We start from the raw sequence: 18540 nt of genomic DNA, 5'->3' as shown, positions 1-18540 counted from the left end.
GATTTAGTGGCACCAAGATTACAGCTGCTGGCAGGTATCATCTAGTTTGCAGTGGCAGTCCCTGTATTGATTTTTAAGGGGTTTCAATGTTGAAGAGTATGTCTTTAATTGTTGTAGAAATGCCAGGGAATGAGGATTTGGGGATGCTTGGAAATAAGGGAAGGTGCACAGTGTTCCCATTGTGGCTTCCAAGGCGTGAGAGGTGACAGGACAAGAGGGAATGGCCTCAAGCTCCCCCAGGGGAGGTTCAGACTTGACATCAGAAAAAAATTTTTCATGGAAAGGGTCATTGGGCACCAGAACAGGCTGCACAGGGAGGTGGTTGAGTCACCTTCCCTGAAGGTGTTTAAAGGATGTGTGGATGAGGTGCTGAGGGGCATGGGTTAGTGATTGATGGGAATGGTTGGATCCTGTGGGTCTTTTCCAACCTAGTGATTCTGTGATTATGTGTGATTCTGTGTGCTGCAGAAGCCTGAGACTGCTGGGTTTCCTGTGAGTGGCAGGGTTTAGGGTGCTTGTACACCCTTAGGCAGCTTTTATTCTTGCCATGCATTCGCTCTCCTGAGAAGCCTCATCCATGGTGGAGGCGAGAGGTGCTCATGCCTTTTGTAGTGAACCTGAATGCAATTAAGCCATTGCTGGTACCAGGCATGAAGGAAATCTGCAGTCCTGCTCCACTCATGCTCCGTTTCTCAGCCTCTGGGCATTTCTGTGATGCCTAATGCCTGAGGGGATGCATAATGCCTGAGAGAAGAAGGGAGATGTCCACTGTAACTCATGGCAAGGGACTGCTCAGTCCAACAATGACCATCTCTCTTCTCCACGGGGCACAGCTGAGGTTACACTTCGCAGTGGACACAGCTGCTGCTGAAGTTTCTGCTGCAGGAAAGCCTATTAACTACAACTACAGAACATTTTACTATTTAATCAACACTTGAAGGAACATCATCGTTCACCACTCTGAGCCTGGGTGGCACATGGGTAATTCGGAGCATGTTTCAGCCACCGCAGTGATCACAGGAGTGAAGCAGGCAGTGAGGTGCCTGGCTGGCAGCAGCCTGACAATCCTCACATGCATAAATTTTGAGCAGACAGGTATGAAAATCCCAGCCCTAAGTGTGATGTTAATAAAAATGCCTGCTTTGTACCAAACTGCCCTTTGCATGGTGGGGATGCTCAGATTTATTGGTGCATGAGGCTCATTGAGATGGAATGGTGAGGCTCCCATTGCTCGAGAACAAATAACAGTAATCGCCACCCATAGACCTCTGGGGTTTCATTTCCAGCAGCCCTTAATTGAAGAAAGAGTTTCTTTCACTCTAGGTTCAGCCATAGGCTGAAATAGCTGAGGGAGTAGGGGCTGATGTGTCCTAAGCTGCAGGAAGGGAGTGGTGGTATTTTTCATAATTCGATGCATTAAAACCATAATCTACCAGTTCTGTTTCTGAGCATCCTTGCTGTCTCATATATCTGTGTCTCCTACAGCAGTATATTCTTCTCCAGGTTCACACATGCCTGGGGTGATGGCTTCTGAGCTATTCTGGCAATACCCAAAAAAAAAAAAGAAGGAAAAAAAAAAAAAAGAAGAAGGCTTGGAAGGGGGCAGGGAGGGGATGTGATGCCAAGTGGAACAGCTCTACCTTACCCGCCTCGAAGAGAAATCATCCAAATGCTGAAGGAGACAGGCTCCATTGCACAGATTAATGTGCAGTGTTTGAAAGCAGCCAAGAACATTTTATACACAGACTGAGCGAGGCTGGAAGGAGCGAGGTGGTTCAGCTCAGCAGAAGCCATTCCTTTCCCTAAGAAGGCATTAAAAAAAAATCAAAAAGGAAGAGTACAAAGGTCTCTGGGAGCGATCTGGTGGTTTAATTGGCTGAACAGAGCGCTTCATCGTTAGGATTAATACGGATATTGCTTAATAATGTGTCACCTTGTCAGGAGTTTCAGGGTCAGGGCTGCAAGGCTGCACAGTGGCTTCCAACTGAAGTTCTCGCCTTTCCTTCTGTTTTTTATTATTGCAGTAGCTCCCATTAGTGAATATTCAAAGGAAGGTGGTGTTAAGTTGGTTTCTTCTTTTCTTCCTGTGCGAGGGGAAGGATGGTCTGCAGAGCTTGGCAGTGATTGCTGCGATGCAGGTTGGCTCATGGGTCCAAGCTGCCTTTGACCTGCCTACCAGGATGTGTAGAATATCAGCGTAAACACAGTGAGCTCAAACGTAAGCAAATCCCACCAGAAAGCAAATAAAAGAAGTGATTTGGCAGTGCTCAAGATGGCTTCAAAAGACCTGAGACCGTTAGCATTTTTACAAGTATTTTATAACTGATCTTGCTGCCTTTTATCTCCCTGGGTTTCCCCTGAGTGACCACCAGCATGGGATACCCATGGGGAGGAGGCAGCTGGGGTGATGTCTGGTGCCGTTGTCGAGGATTATTTTGCTTTTTCTCTTTTTTTCCTCCCTTTTCTTACCTTCCCTCCCTGCTCAGGACTTTCAGAGGGGGCTCTGGGAAGCCCACCTCCTTGATCAGCATGCGTGATTGCCACCAGAGCTAATGGGATGCTCTCAGGAGGTTCCTCTAATTTCCTCTAGCTCCTGCCCCGCTCCAGCAGTGATTACCTCCACAGCTTTGTAATCAACATCTCGCCCACCGCAGAGAAGAGGTTCCTCTGCCTGGAAACACGGCAGGGACGCGTGACCGGGCTGAAGCCTTCCCTGCTCTCTATAGTCAGTGGCACAGAAGTGAGCAGCAAGCATGCAGCTGATAAAAGTCTTGGCGAGGCATTTGCTCCCGTAATGAATGTCTTTTATGCATAGATAATTTTGATAGTTGCTTTTGCGAAGCCTGCTGTCATCAGGGTGGTGTGAGCTGACCTGTTAATCACAAGGGGAATTAATGGGAATTACAGCTGGCGGAGGCCATGGTCTGAAGAGCTGGTTCAGGGTGCAGCACTGGAAGGGAATTTAAAAACGAAGCTGTGTGTGTTGTCTTTAGAGCTGCAGATAAAATAGCAGCGAGTGTGTTCCCCGGGGAAAAGGAAGCGTGGAGGAGATAAACTCCAGGAGTATAAACACCAGATTAACAGCCTAATTCAGAGGAGTGTGAGCTCCCATGCATTTTCATTGCATCCACTCAGTAATTAATGGAGATTTTTAATTTAACCAGGGAAAGGGAGGGGACCAGAGGGAGACGAAGGGCCACCCAGATTTATAGCCTTTGTGGTGGCTTTAGCCGAAGGAGACCCAGGGGAGATGATCCTGCGTTACCTTCTCTCAATGGTGCTCTTGAGGTGGTGATTGGTTTAGGACTTGGAGTGAACTAAAATCTAAGGATGCCTGCTGATGTTTTACACCACCCAAGGCCTTGGCTGCCTCCAGATACCAAACACATAATTCACAAAGCATTTCCTCCAACTTTTCTTTTTAGGATAAGTTTCCCTTTAAAATGCCATATATCCACATAACCTGCAGAGATTCAAAGAATGGCTTATCTCGTCTGTACAGAAGACTTGTAAAGCCCTTCAGCACACTTTACGTTGGTGCTTCTCAAAGGAAGGATTGATTGCCTGATCTTAAACATCCCAAATGTGGTCCCTTTGTGCCTGAACAGGCATATGCAAGGGCTCTCTGAAGAGGAGTCAGAGAGCTGCTCAGAGAGACTGCTCTCAGAAGCTGATGAAGGATAACACAGCAAGTAGCATTGAAATGCTGTTGTCATTTGTGCATTCAAAACGCACGTACACTCCAGGGCTTGGAGCAATGGGCAGCAACTAGACAGTCCTGTTAATAAGGAGCATGTTCCTGGGAATTGGAGATCAATGATAGAGTGAGTCATTTCTTTTTTAACAACAAAAGGGAGATATATTGCATTTGGTCAGTTCCATGTGTGCACTTCAGAAGTCTTTAGAAGACTGTTCAGTGTTTTCTGGACCAATCTGATATGGACATGGGGCAGGTTTTCTGCTGTATTAACATATGTTTTGTACTTTGGAGAGTGTGATAAAGTTGTCCTCTTCCCTCAAGAGGAAAAGGCACTGGTGGGACTGTGGGCACCCCCATGCTGTGCCAAACAAGGATGAGATTTTCTATCCACGTCAGCTCCCTCCAGCAGTGGTGGATTCCCCATTTTCCCACTGAGCACTGATGGTCCTGCAAGCACGTGGGGAGCAGCACAGATGGAGGAGTGATACTGGTCTACAAAGAAAGGGCTGTTCTGTGAGCATCTGAGGAGATGCTTGGAGCTGTCATCTTGGTTGGCAACACTGCCCTGTGGCAGCAGTGATGCTGTAGGACCTTTCCATGACAGAGGCCAGCAACATGTTGGGACCCAAAACCTGCAGCCTGAGTGCTTTGCAAAGGCTATTGCTACACGGTCACAACCCTTACCTGTGGGTCTCCTACATGATTGCAAACCAGAGGTGAAAGCCCCCATGCAGGACACTTGTCCAGGAAAGAGGATGCACCTCTTGTAAATTATTAGTTTCTTGTTGGGACCCTAAGGATGTCATTTAAGGATTTAAGACTGGGAAAGTGAGTACATCATGCTGCTCTCCACTGTTGCTATTCCTGGCTCAGATGAAGCTCATGCTGGGTGGCACATGGGTGGCTCCAACCCAGTATTTGTTATGGGGAAGCTCAAAAGGTCTCAGTTTGGTGTCTGGTATCTAGTGGTGAGGTGCTGCTGCTCACTTTGCAAACAATCAAGGGAGTATAGAGCAGCAAGGAAAGTTCAGGCTTGCAGAGGAGGATGCGGAGAAGGTATTTTGGGTAGTCTGTCAGTCAGCTTGACACTAATTGGTTGCAATAAGTAATCGTTCTCCATGTAAATTAGACTCCAATTTCCTCTGTAGTCTGTCTGTTTGCTGTGTGGGCTTCAGTCTCTAATTAGGCTCTCACGTGGCGAACCTGGTTTGTAAGCAGCTTTTGTTCCTGGGAAGCCAGGCTCAGCCCTCCCTGAGGCTGCCCACCCTCTTCAAGCCCCGCTTCCAGGTGGGATGGTTCTTAGGTCAACACTGCCAAGTTCACAATAAATTCTTTTTTTAATGCATGTTTTGATTATTTCTATATTTAAAGCTTGCAGCGGTGGGGCGTAGTTAATATACAAAAAGGTGTATTGGACTTGCAATGGGAATACCCCTTGGAAACGCTTCCTCTGTGTTCCTAGAAGCTTGCTTTTCCATGGATAGACTTCAGTGAATTGCTAACCTCTATGAAGGCTGGAGTGGTGTGCCCACATCTGGATCCTGCCACTGGGACACCTGGAGTGCATGCCTCCTGCTGCAGCCTCCTCGCTTGGAACTAGCTGTATATGCACATTTGAGGCTTGCCCAGATACCAGCCCACATTCTGGAGCTGCTCCAGGGCTGCGCATCTGTAACTGAGTGCAGAAATGTGCAGTTGCACGAGAGGCTTTTATCCCTGGCCATCCGTGGTTTGCAAAGGAAAACTGAGTTTCTAGGTCACTGCCTGCAGTAGGAAGGTGCCCGTGGTGCAGCTTGGTGGTTTCTGAGGTGCTGCCGACAGTCCTCACCTTAGCCCCAGTGTCAGCAGCGAATGCTTTGGTCAAGCATCTAGATTTGTGTGCATTGGAGGTAGGCATGTCTCTACGGCTAATGTCTGCGCCAGGCTGCAAAAAAGGGAAACCATATGTGTCAGCCGGCCAGGCTGTTTGCCAGCAGCGCTTTATGATTCGGTAGTTACCTTTGTGAAACTCAGTATAACTTCAGGAACCACATGCTAACCGTTCCTATAAACCTCCTCTGTATGGGATGCAGTCCTGACCCAGATGTGTCAGTGGTACTGTTGGGCATTCTGATAAATACTGGTTTTATTGGCATCCTGGTATTTACTTTAGTGACTTCTGATCCAGTGATACATGCTGGAAGCTGCTGGCTGCACTGCACTGGCAAGGCTGTGGTCCCCTCGAAGTAGGTAGATAAGAAACTTTTCTGAGAGAAAGAGCTGAAGCAAATTGAGCGTGGGGCTTTTTATTGCTTCTCTTTCCGTGATTTATGTATTGGCAAGGTAACTTTGCTTTCATACTGCTAGTCAAAACTGAAAAGGATGTTGGCTCCGCGGAGAGCTAAATTTGGGTAAAGGGACAGGATTGGATTAGGGCTTATGATTTTCACCAATAAGCTAGAACTGCGGTGGGCGTCACTCAGCCAGCTGGGGAGCAGCCGGAGCCTTCCTCCCCTTCTCTCCCTCCCCAGATGACCGCAGCTGCTCGCTGGCACGCAGGAGCCTCCCAGCGCTGCTGCGGGATGCAGCACGGTCCCCAGCACCGAGGGCACTTACCTTGCTGCTGCCCATCCTTCCCATCCTTCTAATCCTTCTTATCCTTCTCATCCTTTCCATCCATCCTGTCCTTCCCTCTGCCCATACCCATTACCTGGGGATTTTCCAGCCAGTGAAGTGAATGCCTTGTCTAGCCAGGGTAAGTAATCGCACCCGACTTATAGCCTATGAAAGTCTAAGCTGCTTTAACGCTGTACCAAGGTTTGCATTGGGAACTTATTTTCTTTTTCAGCTGTGATTCCTACCTCCCTCTGCAAGCACTGGTTCTCGATGGGAGAGTGCCCACGGGCTGGTAGGGGCTGCCAGGGGCCAGCAGGGATGAGCAGTGTTCCCTTGCTGATCTCCCACCCAGCAGACACGGTAAAACTTGGGGCAAATGTGACTTCCCTCGCCAGCCCCTGAGCCACTCCTGCTTTTTTACTCTGTTGAAAAACACCGAAGAGTAAAACCCTGCGGGAGGCTGGTGCTTATCCTCAGCTCCGGCTTTCCAAACATGCTGTGTGTCTTCTCAGCTGTTGGAAGGATTTAGGCGGAATGACAAAATGTGAATTTTGAACTTTCGGCAGCTGTGTTTAATACAGGATGAAGGGTTATTTTTAACCTTGGGATGTTGCTTTTTTTTTTTTTTTGTCTTTGTTAACATGAATTCGGGAGAAAATGTCCAGTTCTCTTTAGGGCAAAATGAAGGCTGCTTTTAAGTGAAACAAAGACTTTTAAGTACTTGATCAAACTTGCTGAATTCAGTTGGGTTTGGATACTTAAGGAAGTAAGTAGACAGGAGGCTGTGTTAGTGACAAGTTGGTTGGAAAACAGGGTTTCATTCCTGCTGGAGAAGGCAGAGGAACGCGCAGCCTGACAGATGCCTGCTCTAGGCAGAGGTCCTGGGGCTGTTTGCTGAGCAGGGGCATTGAGCAGCATCCTCTGTTTCCCTTTGTTAGGGACCACAAAATATTTGTGTGCTTTAGGATTCCTTCTTTCTTCCAGGGAATGTTTTATCTATGTGACTGGTGGAGTAATTAGAGAGAGAGACGTCTTGCTGGTGTGCAAACACCCCTTGGGGGGCGGGGGTTGGAGATACCTCAGAGTCTGTCCTGGGAGCAGCTGGCTCAGGACTAAAGTTAGCACAAGTTGCCAAAAAGCAAAATGCACATGGCCCAATGTATTTGACTTTTATTCTGTGAAGGTGTTGTTTCCCCTTCTGCCAAGAACACACTGGCACTGCATCCCAGAGCAGGGCACCGTGCTGCTTCTTAGAGCAAATTTCTCTCAACGTGTAAACCATTCACTTGGGATTTTTGCAGTGACATCTGGTTGTGTGTGTGTGTGATTAAGTATTCTGTCTGTGGGAAATTACCAGGAGATTTGAGTATTTTCCTCAGAGTATTTTCTTCAGTGGCTTTGGCTCCAGCAATGGGAGGACATGGGAGCCTCCCCGCATGCAGACGGCTGCCCAGAGGTTTTGAAGGCTCCAGTTGCACGAGCCCATTTTTGCTCTGCTACCGTTTAAATAATGGCAACGACATGCTGGTTTCTCTAATGACCTTGATTAAGTTATCGGTTATTTTCTTAATTAGCTACTTCATCTACTTACATGTTAAATGAGTCTATTTGTTCACCCAGAGGAGAGGGAAAATAAAAGCTCTCCTGTTTTCTCCCTGCTTCTAAAAGGCTTTTTCCTCTATACAAGGCAGCTATCATCTTAGGTCAATAAAGGAGCTTACATGAGCTGGCTTCCACAGTGCTGCTACAACAGGGGTCCGTGGGGTGATTGTGGTTTTAGCATGGGGATGAGAGGACCATGCCAGTGGTCCTGGACCATCCCATCCTTCCCCAGAGAGAAGCCTTGGTGGGGCTGGAAGCAGGCTGCTTCCAGAGCCTGAGCAAAATGGCACCAGCACTTTGTTCATGGAGGTGGTGCCCAATAAATCCAGCTCACTGTCTCAGGCTGGCTGTGGAAATAGTGTTTGCGGATGTGATGCTGAGAAATGGGCATTGGTGCTTCCCAAGGGCGGGATCTCCTGGAGGCAGCGGATTTTAAATGTGACGATGCAGACACACATCTATTCCCAGCATCAGTGTTGTGCAAACAAAATATGGTCTTCTGAATGCTCTGTTTGTGTGGGTTAACCGGAATGGGGATGGGGTGTTCTCTTGGGGCCAGTTCTGGAGGAAAAAATATGCATCTTTTAGTATCCAGTGACCTTTAAATTTCCCATGCAGCAATGCATGGCATTGTCTTGACCACCTAGTGTCTCTGCACAGCACTACAAAAGCAGCCACACCAGTTGGCACCAGTTCTTCACCAGTATTGCCAATGCACCACCGTTTGCCCTCTCTCCCGCATCTCGGTGTAGAGAGACTTGAATTCTTCACGTTGGATACTCCTTGTGATGCATTTTTAGCAGCCTGCACTTCAGATGGACCTATTTGTTCTTGATTTTGTACCATGTATTACTCTTGATGACATTCCCCTCGTTAGCCTTAGCTTCACAGCCTCCCTGATGCAGAAGTCGCTGAAACATGTATTGCGTAATGAGCCTGTTTCCATATATAAATTGGAGAGACATTTGTTGGGACTCTCCCAGCTAAAACAGAACAAAATGCTTGCCCTCCAGTTACATTTTAGCATCAGAGCCAAAAAATTATGTATTTGGGAGGAATTACCCAAAGTTCTGACATACGCAAGCTTTATTCCTTTGAGTCTTTTGTATTTTTAGCATTTTGGCATGACTTTGGACTGTATGACTTTGCTCTCTCTGAAGAAACCTTCCCCGTGGCCAATATGAAATCCAGAGCATCGCCCCACGATGCAGAGCTGCAGGGAGCAACTCGAACGTGTCTCCAGCATCAGCCTTTGCTCTGGCCGGGACGTGCTTGGATGCAGCACTCAGACTCCCATGTGCTGCATCTGGCAGGACGCACAAACCCCGTACCGGGTGCTGCCAGCCCTGCTGCCTGCCTTGCCTGACTCCAGACACTCAGCGTTATTCTTGTGGTCTCAAGTGTTCCCAGGACTATTGGTTTGCAAAATAGCTTCTGAGCTGAGGGTTGTTGGGAAGGACTCAACTAGATCAATTCTAATAGCCCAGAAAACAATATCCTAGTATTTTTATGTCATAATTCTTAGATCGTTGTCATGACGTTGCAAATGCAAGCGTGGTGGATCTTGTGGTCAGCTGTGCTGTGGACACCACAGATGAGCATCACAGATGCTGCATCGCCAGAGCAGTGATGGTGACGCCTCTGAGTGATTCACGTTTCCTTCCATGACTGTCCTGGATTGCTTGTGTAACTTTGGACAAATTATGAGCAACTTCCAAGCTCCAGGTTGGGGGAAGAGGAGCAGAGATCCTGCTGCAGCTGCTCAGAGGTCAGTTTAGAGCAGAGCCATCCCTGGGGCAGTACCCAGGGATGCTCATATCCAGAGGGTTTGTGCAGTGGGGCCCCCGTTGTGGCCAGGACCTCCAAATGCTATGGAAAAAGACAATAAAACCAGACAAATAACTGCACTAAAAAGAAAGTGCATTGCTGGCTTGTCCCCTCTGCTTTTCTTTCTCTGCAGATCCTAGGAGAAGATTGCTGAGGTGAAATATTTGCTCTGACAGGGTTAGATTTCTCTTTACATTCTTTGGAAGTTTGTGTTTGGATTTTGCCCTGATGGTGTTGGTTTATGCAGTGATGTTTCCAGCAGTTCAATTGCATGGGTATAATTCCAGCTCTTGGTATTTTGCACAAAGATAAAAATGAAAGAAAGGTGTGTCTGGGTAATGAGGTGGCTATTGAATCACAGCAGGACTTGCAGGAAAATGTACATTAAATATGTATGGGACAGTATTCATTAACATTTTCACTGTGTTGGCACTGGACAGGGAAAGCTGTGGAGAGAACTGATGTCTGTGTAACACAGCCATGGACCTGGAAACAGCCACACAGCAAAGGAAAGGCATGAACGCTTGCTTTGTTACCCTGGTGCAGTCCTTGTAGCTGGCATTGCATGTGGACTTGCAGGAATAAGCTGCGTTTCAATGGTTTCACTCACAGTTCTGAAAATGCTCATGGTAATGATTTTAGAGCTGATTTTTCTGACTGCAGTGTCTGATGTGAGTGCAATTGGCTGACACTGAACCCCTGATTCATGGACAGGCAATTAGAGAGAGAAGCCTAAGTGACTTCATGTATCTCCTTTTTAGATTGCTCAAGTCTGAGTTGCTGTAAAGGACTGGGGTTAGCAGAGATTGAGTTATTAGGACACCAGGTATGAGCTGCAGCTGGGGGCCCTCGTCTAACATCCACTGTAGGTACCGAGTTACCTGTGGGCATGAAGTGATGCCAGGAAGATTAGAACTGATGATAAAATGGTATTAATGCTTGCTTCTTTAGCAGCATAGAAGGTGCTATAAATTACCCTGGTGCTATAAATCTAATGTGTTTCCTACATCTGTTAAGTGAAGCTCCTTAATCGATTGGAATGTGTTTATTTGTCAACTGTTTCATCCTCAGGTAGACAAAGGGTCACAACACAGGACATTAGACTTCCCATAGCAGCCAGAGGAAGGTCTGAAGCAGCAGCAGCCTGATGTATTAAATATTCCTTTGAGTTGAGACAGGGTCTTGTGTCAGATTTTAGGATATCTTGTTCTAGATCAGTAGTGTGAGCCCAGTACCAGCCTGAGGCTCATGCCTGAGGTGCTGGTTGCACAAGTCTGCCAGATTTGGACTTTAAAACTGAAGGTCCGTGATGCTGGTCCCATCTCAGGCTGTTACCCACAGCAAGTGACGTGCCTAGCACAGGCTGCACCCACAGGCATCTTCCCTTCAGGGACTGAAAGTTCATCTTGGTGTTACTGCCGCTGGGAGACAGCTTTGTCCTACATTTAACAAGTGTGCAAGGGACATCTACAGATACAAGAGAACCAGCTACTCTACTTGAATGCTTGTTGCATAAAATAGTGCTAATCTTGACTAATTAGCTAACAGGCTCACTACGGATGTCTCTGCAATCCATTAATGTACTTGAAAGCCCCATTAATATCCACTGGTGCCTTACAGCAGAGCACCAAGTGCAAGGCAGCAGCTGTACCCGTGTCCTTTGCTTTCTTATACCTTCTTCCCCCCTTGCACGAGGGAGGAGCCCTGGTGCAGGACAGTCATGAGAGCTGTGTGCACCTCAGCCTCTGCTGAGTCGTGTTGTGGCACTTGGCATAATGTGATACCTTGCAGCACAGGAGCTGCCACGGCTGGTCCCTCTGGTGAGTCAGATCCTGGCCGGGGAGCTGGGGAGAGTCAGAATCACCACAAATGGCTTTTGTTCCTCTCCTTGACGTGCTGCTTGTCAGGGAAGTACAAATGTCTTTCTTTGCACCGGGCATCACACATCATGGTTTTTAACCCTTTGATGTGAGTTGACATCCTGATTCTAGCAGCTCCCCGCCTGTTTACAGTTACTCTTGAGCTCTCCTGCCCAGTCTCACTGGGGCTTCTTCCATTGAGGGGTTACATTTCCTCTACGTTAGCATTTTCTGCTTTCCAATCTTTTAGTTATTTGTTGTCTTCATGCTCTGATTTTCTTAAGCATTGTACAAAACAATCTCTTGCATGAAGAGCTTAGACCTCACACCACCAAACAACATCGCAGTAGACTCGTTTTCAGTGTCTAACACCCACTAGAAAGCACTGGGAGTGCAATTCTTAACTACTGCCAAAATATCCAGATAGCCTGAGTGTCTGGCTGCTTCCCTTGGTGAGACCTGTTCTTCTAAGGGCTGGCAGAAAGGATATGAGAAGAGCGATCCCTCTTGGAGCATGAGCACCAGAATTGATTCAGAATTAGCCTGGGTCTAAACCACAGTGTATTTTGCACTTTAGGGACCAGAGCCTGTCATGCAGGTGACTTTGCAACCTCTGCACTGGCTGTGGATGATGATTCAACCCCTAAAACGGTGGTTACGAGTGAGGGTGATTGGAGCAACGTGGGTAAAGTGATTGACTCTTTCCCCTTGCAGTGAGCTCCCCAAAATGAGAAAAGCAGCAGCACGAGGTCATTTGAGGTACCAGAGGGTGTTTTGGAGACCATTGTCCTTGGCTCCCCAAAATTTCAAGAAGGCTAACTTGAATTTTGTAGCATATGGTACAAATCTGAAGCTGTGCAGCAAAAGCATTTGACATTGGTTGTTCTGAGCTGTGGCCAGAGCCAGGAACAGTGCAGGGCAGCACCAAAGCTGATGATGCGCTTGATTCCTGGATCCTGTGCAGGTGGCATGGGCTCCACTGATGAGCCACTGACAAGTGACATTTTCACCTAACTCCCCAATTGATTTCAAATTAGCATCTAGCTCATAACTTCTCCACCATATTAAGTATGTTTCCAAAGCAATTAACTGTTGGTATAAAAAAATACTGCCCTCCAGTTATGTCACTGCATGTTTTCCAATCCTCTGAAATATTCTCCTATCGAGAAGTCTCCTTTGATTTTTTTGTGAGCTGCAGAGCAGATTTTCCATGCTATATGCTCATGGCCAACTTTATGCAAACCTGGTGTGGATGGGGACCAGTGTGTTTAAGGGAATTTATCTTAGAGATGCTTCAGAGAAGGACGTTGGACCTGTTCCTGTCAGAGAGGGTGGATATATGCCCACAGTAAACTATTTTTGTCATGTTTTGCCATGTAGCATGGCTCATCTCTGAGACTTCAGGGACTTCAGGGAATTCAGAAAGTTGAGTATGGCAGGTTTTCCTCAGTACAGCGGTGCTGAGTTTTTGTTCAAAGCCACATGCAAAACCATAGTTGACGCTAAAACTAAACCTGGTTTTGTGACCCTTCTGCAAGCACAGAAGCACCTCGCTTGCTCAGGCAAGGTGCAGAAGCTGGAAAAGCGGGTAAGTGCTTTCCTCTGTGACTTAAATGGAATTAAAACTTTACCAAAGTCAAAATTCTTTTCAAAGCAGAGATGTTTGGAGTTCAGCAAGTGTCAAAATCCTTCTGGGCCATGGGGTTGTGCCAATGCGTGTAGCAGACGTGCAGGGAGGGGAAGGCAGCTGTTGTGCTGTGATTGCTGCTTATTAGACTAATTATAACAGTCTCGCTGGTATCAAGAGCTTCCTTTCTCCTTCCCACATCTGTCTGTTTGGCCATCCATGGTTGCTCATCTTTTTGATATATGAGTTTGAAGGGCTTAGTTCCGCAGGGAGCCTGACTGCACTCCCTCTCTGCTTCCCCACGCTGATACAAGGGAATAAACATAGTTTGCACAGAAGAGGAAATTTTAGGATTGAGCAAGGTGTTGCACTGGCTCTGCAACCCCACATTTCCAAGGAACTCAACCAGGCAAGGCACCCTGATCTGGAGCATCCCAATAGGTTTGGGATAGAGGGAAGAGGATGATGTCCAGCACTTGCTTCCTTGCCACTCTCCTCTATATTTTGGGTTTTGCCCTGTACCAGTATAACCAGTGTAAATACTGGTCAGAGCAATCCTCTCCAGTCCTGCTATGCTGAAGGAAGGTTCCCAGCTCTAACCCAAAGAACACCTACTGTTTTTCAGGAATCTGCTTACCCTTCTGCCTTGGCTAATCCTGCCCTTGGCACACCTGCCAGCAGCAGCTGAGCTGACCCCAAATTGTTCTTCTTTTGTTGCAGGGAGACACTGTCAGTTCAGTGCTCAGCAAAAAAAAAGCAAGGACTGCTCCTTTGGATGCCACCTGTTTTATTTCACTGAGGAAGGGTTGCACATTGTCACAGAGTGCTCGCTTTGAAGGAGCAGTTGGCTCCAGAGCAGCCAGCAAAATGCTTTCTGAATCAGGAAACAATGAGGCTCACTAAATCTCAGGCAGCAGTAATTGCTTTTAAAGGGCTGATATATTTGGTCTTCTGATGTTTAGCAAACATGTTTGCTTCACCCTTTGAAGATATTACTGCATGCAGCACAGCATGGTAGGGAAAAAAGGGGAATAAATGGCCTGTGGTTTTCAGCATGTTTAATGAGCGATGACTGACGGAAGCAGTAGCGTTTAATGATGCCAGTGTCCTCCTGTTAATCATGAGTGACTAGGTTTCTCTACCCTTTCCAGTGCTTGGGCTGTGGGCAGGATGCCCTTGTGGGTCTGTACAAGCTGGGAGCTTGTGGAGGCAGCAGCAGTCGGGAATAGTGATGCTGATGTTCCTACAGGTGCTGGGCACCCCTGCTGTCCCCTCGCTGGGGATACCTGCAAGTCATGCCTCAGTGTAGCTGTGATGGCACCAACCAGCATCTCGTTAGAGAGTGGCTTTGACCACTGGAGCTGAGTGTGCTGGGCAGAGGCTTGTGCAGCAAGGAGACACTGCTGCCACAGGACTCATCCATAAGAGCAGGAACAGGTTGGGACCCTGCAGAGACGGGAGATGGTGCTGGAGTTAGGGACCACGCTTCTGGCTGACCCTCTCCTGATACGGTCTTAATCCTTGATCCCTTCTGTTCCTGCTGCAGTTGGTTTAGTTGCATTTCCCTGTAGATTGCGATAAGATAAAAGCACAGCCATGTCTTACAGTCAGAGAAACAGGTTTAGAAGATGACAGGCTACGGGAGGAAGGGCTGTGGGTTTCTAGCTGCATGCCCTCGCCAGTGCGACCACCTTTGATGAGTGCTGTGATGGATGCTGGGTTGGAGCAGGCAGGCAGCAACATGCTGACCTTTCTCTGATGGGCTGAGCTGCTCTAATGATCTTGATGGCGCTGGCGATTTGTGTATTGGGTTTGATGGACGAGGCTTGATGCCGCGTGGAGAAATGGGACTGGGGTATGATTGACAGCCCTTTCCCATTAAGGATCGTGAGGCACAGGCTATTTTCCAGTGATTTCTTCCAGTGGGAACGTTTTGCCAAATTATATTGTAGCAGAGTAAGTTTTACTGTTAAATATCTTCCTTTATATAGCTTCCAAGCAGCTAAAAAAGGATGAGAATGAAGTAACTTACAGGCTGGAAGGCTTATCACTAAAAAGGCTGTTGAAATTATACACTGAAATTAATTAATATTTAGTGAATTAGTTTTACCCTGAGTAAAAAGTAAGGAGTTCAGGCTCCTAAGGCAGATAAAAACAATGGTGTAGCTTGTGTCTGAGATTTTTTTTTTTTTTTGTAACCCAACTCTATCGAATTTCAAACCCTTGACTTCTTGCAGGCAACATTAAAACCTTTTAATTTCCATGAGTCAAGCTATGTGTAAATCACACCCTGGTTGGCACATCTCATGGGTGCTTGTGGCAAGAGTAATGAATTTCATGGTTTGTTATGAGCTACTAAAACCAACACAAACACAGAAAGCCCATGGTAATCTCAGCATATCATTGGAAGAAGGAATTTATTCCTAAGTATGAACAAATGTCAAGCCACGCTAACAAATTGTTATTACTAATTAAAACAAAAGGAAAAATAGCAAGCATCTCTTGTCATTTGTGTACAGTGCCAGGCTGTCTCAGGGACAGTGGAGACCCATCCAGCTTCATCAGCTGCAGCAGCCAGGCTGCAGACCTCGCGGAGACAGGTTGATCTGCGCTGTGTACCCAGACAGGGCATGAGGCTGTGGTCCTAAGAAGGCTTGGGCAGAGGAAGCACCCAGGCTTAAACTGAGATACCGCTTTTTACAATTTTATTGTTGTTTCATTTCTTTTTGATTTAAAATCGAGGTTAGCTGGATTGTAGAAATTTTGCAGTGGGTGGCATTTAGGGTGGACCAAAGCACGCCAGTCAGTCTTTTTGCACTGGCTGGTTTTATATCACTCAGGACTACTTCATGCTCTCAGGTATGAAATAAAAGCCTATTTTGGCTCCTTTCTTCCACTGAGACCATGGGTAGCCCAGCATGAGAACCCAGGTGTGTTCCTGACTGCAGCCCATCCCCCTGCATTTGCAAATACACTGGGAGATTTAAAAGCCTCAATGGCATTGTAAAAGCCAATTTCTACTCACAACCAAGGTGAATTATTTCCTCCCAGACTAGTGCAACATGTCACAGGAACATCAGAGAGATCTGAATGTGTCCTGGACTTACACCCAGCATGTAATGCAGTTTGAGAACAAGCGGCACATAGTTTATTTGCTCTTAGCTGGGGAAGAGGGACCAGCCACGTCTCCCATGGGTTGCAGCAGAAAAATGGTTGTTTAAACCATCAATGCCTTCTGAGGAGCTTGGAGGGAGGTTTGTGTGGTCCATGGAGCTGGGGTCTGCACGGTACCTGGCTGGGATGAGAGGTGAGTCAAAATCCCACCAGCAACCAGAGATGATGTGCACGGTCTGGTTTAGGGAGGTAAAAGCCTGACCCACATCACTTTGTCAGGGCTCTGGGCTGGCCCAGTACTCACCTCTGAGCATACAGACAGTCAAGCAGCGTGCTCTGATCCTGGGGGATGCACAGCTTTGCAGGGGGAGCACTGCGTGGTGGATGGCTGAGGAGAGCTCAGTGAGCAGCGGTAAGAAATCCTCAGGGCATAATCACTGACCTGAAACACCCTATTAGACAGGTTTGAAGGCAGAAAATAAAATAAAAATCATCTAATGTGACAGCGACTCTCACAGCGTCAGGCACTGAGAAGGGCGGCAGTGAGAGAGCCCTGAGCTGCTGCCAAGGCACGTGCTGACACAGACTTACAGGGTTAGTTGGTTATCCTGGAAATGAATCTTCTGTTTTGTGTAAATGGAAAATTAATTTGTTGCTGATCAAAGATTGAGATCTTTGGAAAACATACCACCAGATAAGCTGAAGATTTATGTGTTCCCTTCATAGCATATTTTCAGTGAATGCGCTATTGTTTGTGGAAAGGCCCCAAGAAAAATATGTCATTAAAAAAATAAATGCGTTGAGTTTATTTATCTTAAATTACGATGCAGTGTTTTAATGAGGCTTTTGTAGTCATCATTAAAGGACACTATTAAAAAGTCTCCAGATGAGAATACTATCAGGCTAGCAAAGGGGAGAAAACCCTGTGAGCATCCAGACTGTTGTTCACATTTGGTTACAAATTTGATTTCAACATACAAAAGTTAAAGAACACATTGGTGTTGAGTGAAAGCCGGAGGCTATGAAGAGCCTTATTGTTGTTAAGCTCTCTAAATCTTCTTGCATTAAGGTGATTAAAAGAAAAAAAAAAAACACAAGAGAGAAAGATAGTGTGATTGATTGGAATGCCTTCTGCAACATGCTCCGTGCCTCACACCAGAGCTGGAGGGAAGGTTTCACAATCAATGAGCAAGGGTTCTTTTGGGATGCCTTGTCATGAGGGGGTCAGGGTGCAGATTAGCGATGCTCAGGAGTGCCAGCATGGTGTGCCAGCTCCTCCTGTGGCATCACCACTGTGTTTACCTCATTCAGTGATGCCAGAGGCCATGGATGGCACAGGGAGTGCTTGCTGCCACATTGCCACCTCTGCCCATGCAGCAGAGGATGCTGACAAGGACCAGACCTGTCTCACTGGGTGAATTGGTAGGAAATACAGAAAATTGCGTCTAAAACCAGCCACCGTGTGTATGGGCTGTACCTCCCATTCTGTGTCAGCTGCTGCTGGGCTAACTGGTGTTTTAAACACTGAATTCTGCCTTGCAGACCAACAGCACAGATCCTTATCCGTGGCTCTGCTGAAAATGGGTGGAAGGCAGCAGTGGTGACAGCAGAAACAGGTCTGTCTCGTGCAGTGGCAGGCAGCTGTCCCGTGACGATACAAATGGAAGCCTTGAGGAAAAGCAGAGGAGGCCAAGTCTTCAGGGTTAGTGATCTGCATCTGATGGTGGTCTCCCTGCCCCTCCCTCCATCCCGGTTTTCTTTGAGATAAGGCGTCCCTGCTTCTGGCATTGAGAAGTATGGTAAGTGTCTGCTGCCTTGCTTAAAAAGAGTAAAGGAAAAGAAACCCCAAAGAGCTCAACCTCATTTAAAGTCCTGTCATGTATTTTGTGACTAGTGTTCTCCAAGGAGCTTTCTCCATACCTCAGGCACATCCCTACTTGTCTGCCAAGGAGACAAGCATTTGACTGGGAGGAGTGGGACTGGACCCAGTCACATCAGGTCTCCCTCCCCTGCTTACAGATTTTTGCGGTCATCTTGCCTTTCCAGTGTTTCCCCTCCACTGTTTGCAAAGCCATGCCCTCTTCAGCCTCTCATTCTGCTCCTTATAGCTGCCCCATGGCCATGGGAATGCAGCTCCATCCGTCCCCAGCTCAGGGATCATGCTGGACGTGGCCCATCCTGGTGCTGGAGCAGGAGTGCTGACTTGGCGAGTGGAG

At 47.2% G+C, this 18540-nt stretch overlaps 1 protein-coding gene across 2 annotated transcripts in view; it reads left to right on the top strand.

Moving 5' to 3' along the window:
* PRICKLE2 (prickle planar cell polarity protein 2) overlaps positions 1–18540 on the top strand; it is a 107781-nt gene that overhangs the window by 42686 nt on the left and 46555 nt on the right. The window contains exon 1 of one of the 2 annotated variants that reach the window (XM_069865473.1): positions 6246–6434. The exons of the other annotated variant lie outside the window; for it this stretch is intronic. The gene's annotated coding sequence lies outside the window, so the exon portion shown is untranslated. Of the gene's footprint in view, positions 1–6245; positions 6435–18540 lie in introns of those variants that run through there. 2 annotated transcript variants of the gene reach the window in all.

The sequence above is a fragment of the Phaenicophaeus curvirostris genome, chromosome 11 (genome assembly GCF_032191515.1).
Source record: "Phaenicophaeus curvirostris isolate KB17595 chromosome 11, BPBGC_Pcur_1.0, whole genome shotgun sequence".
Classification (NCBI taxonomy): domain Eukaryota; kingdom Metazoa; phylum Chordata; class Aves; order Cuculiformes; family Cuculidae; genus Phaenicophaeus; species Phaenicophaeus curvirostris.
Note: the sequence above shows the minus strand (reverse complement) of the source record. Positions and strands in the feature narration are given on the sequence as shown.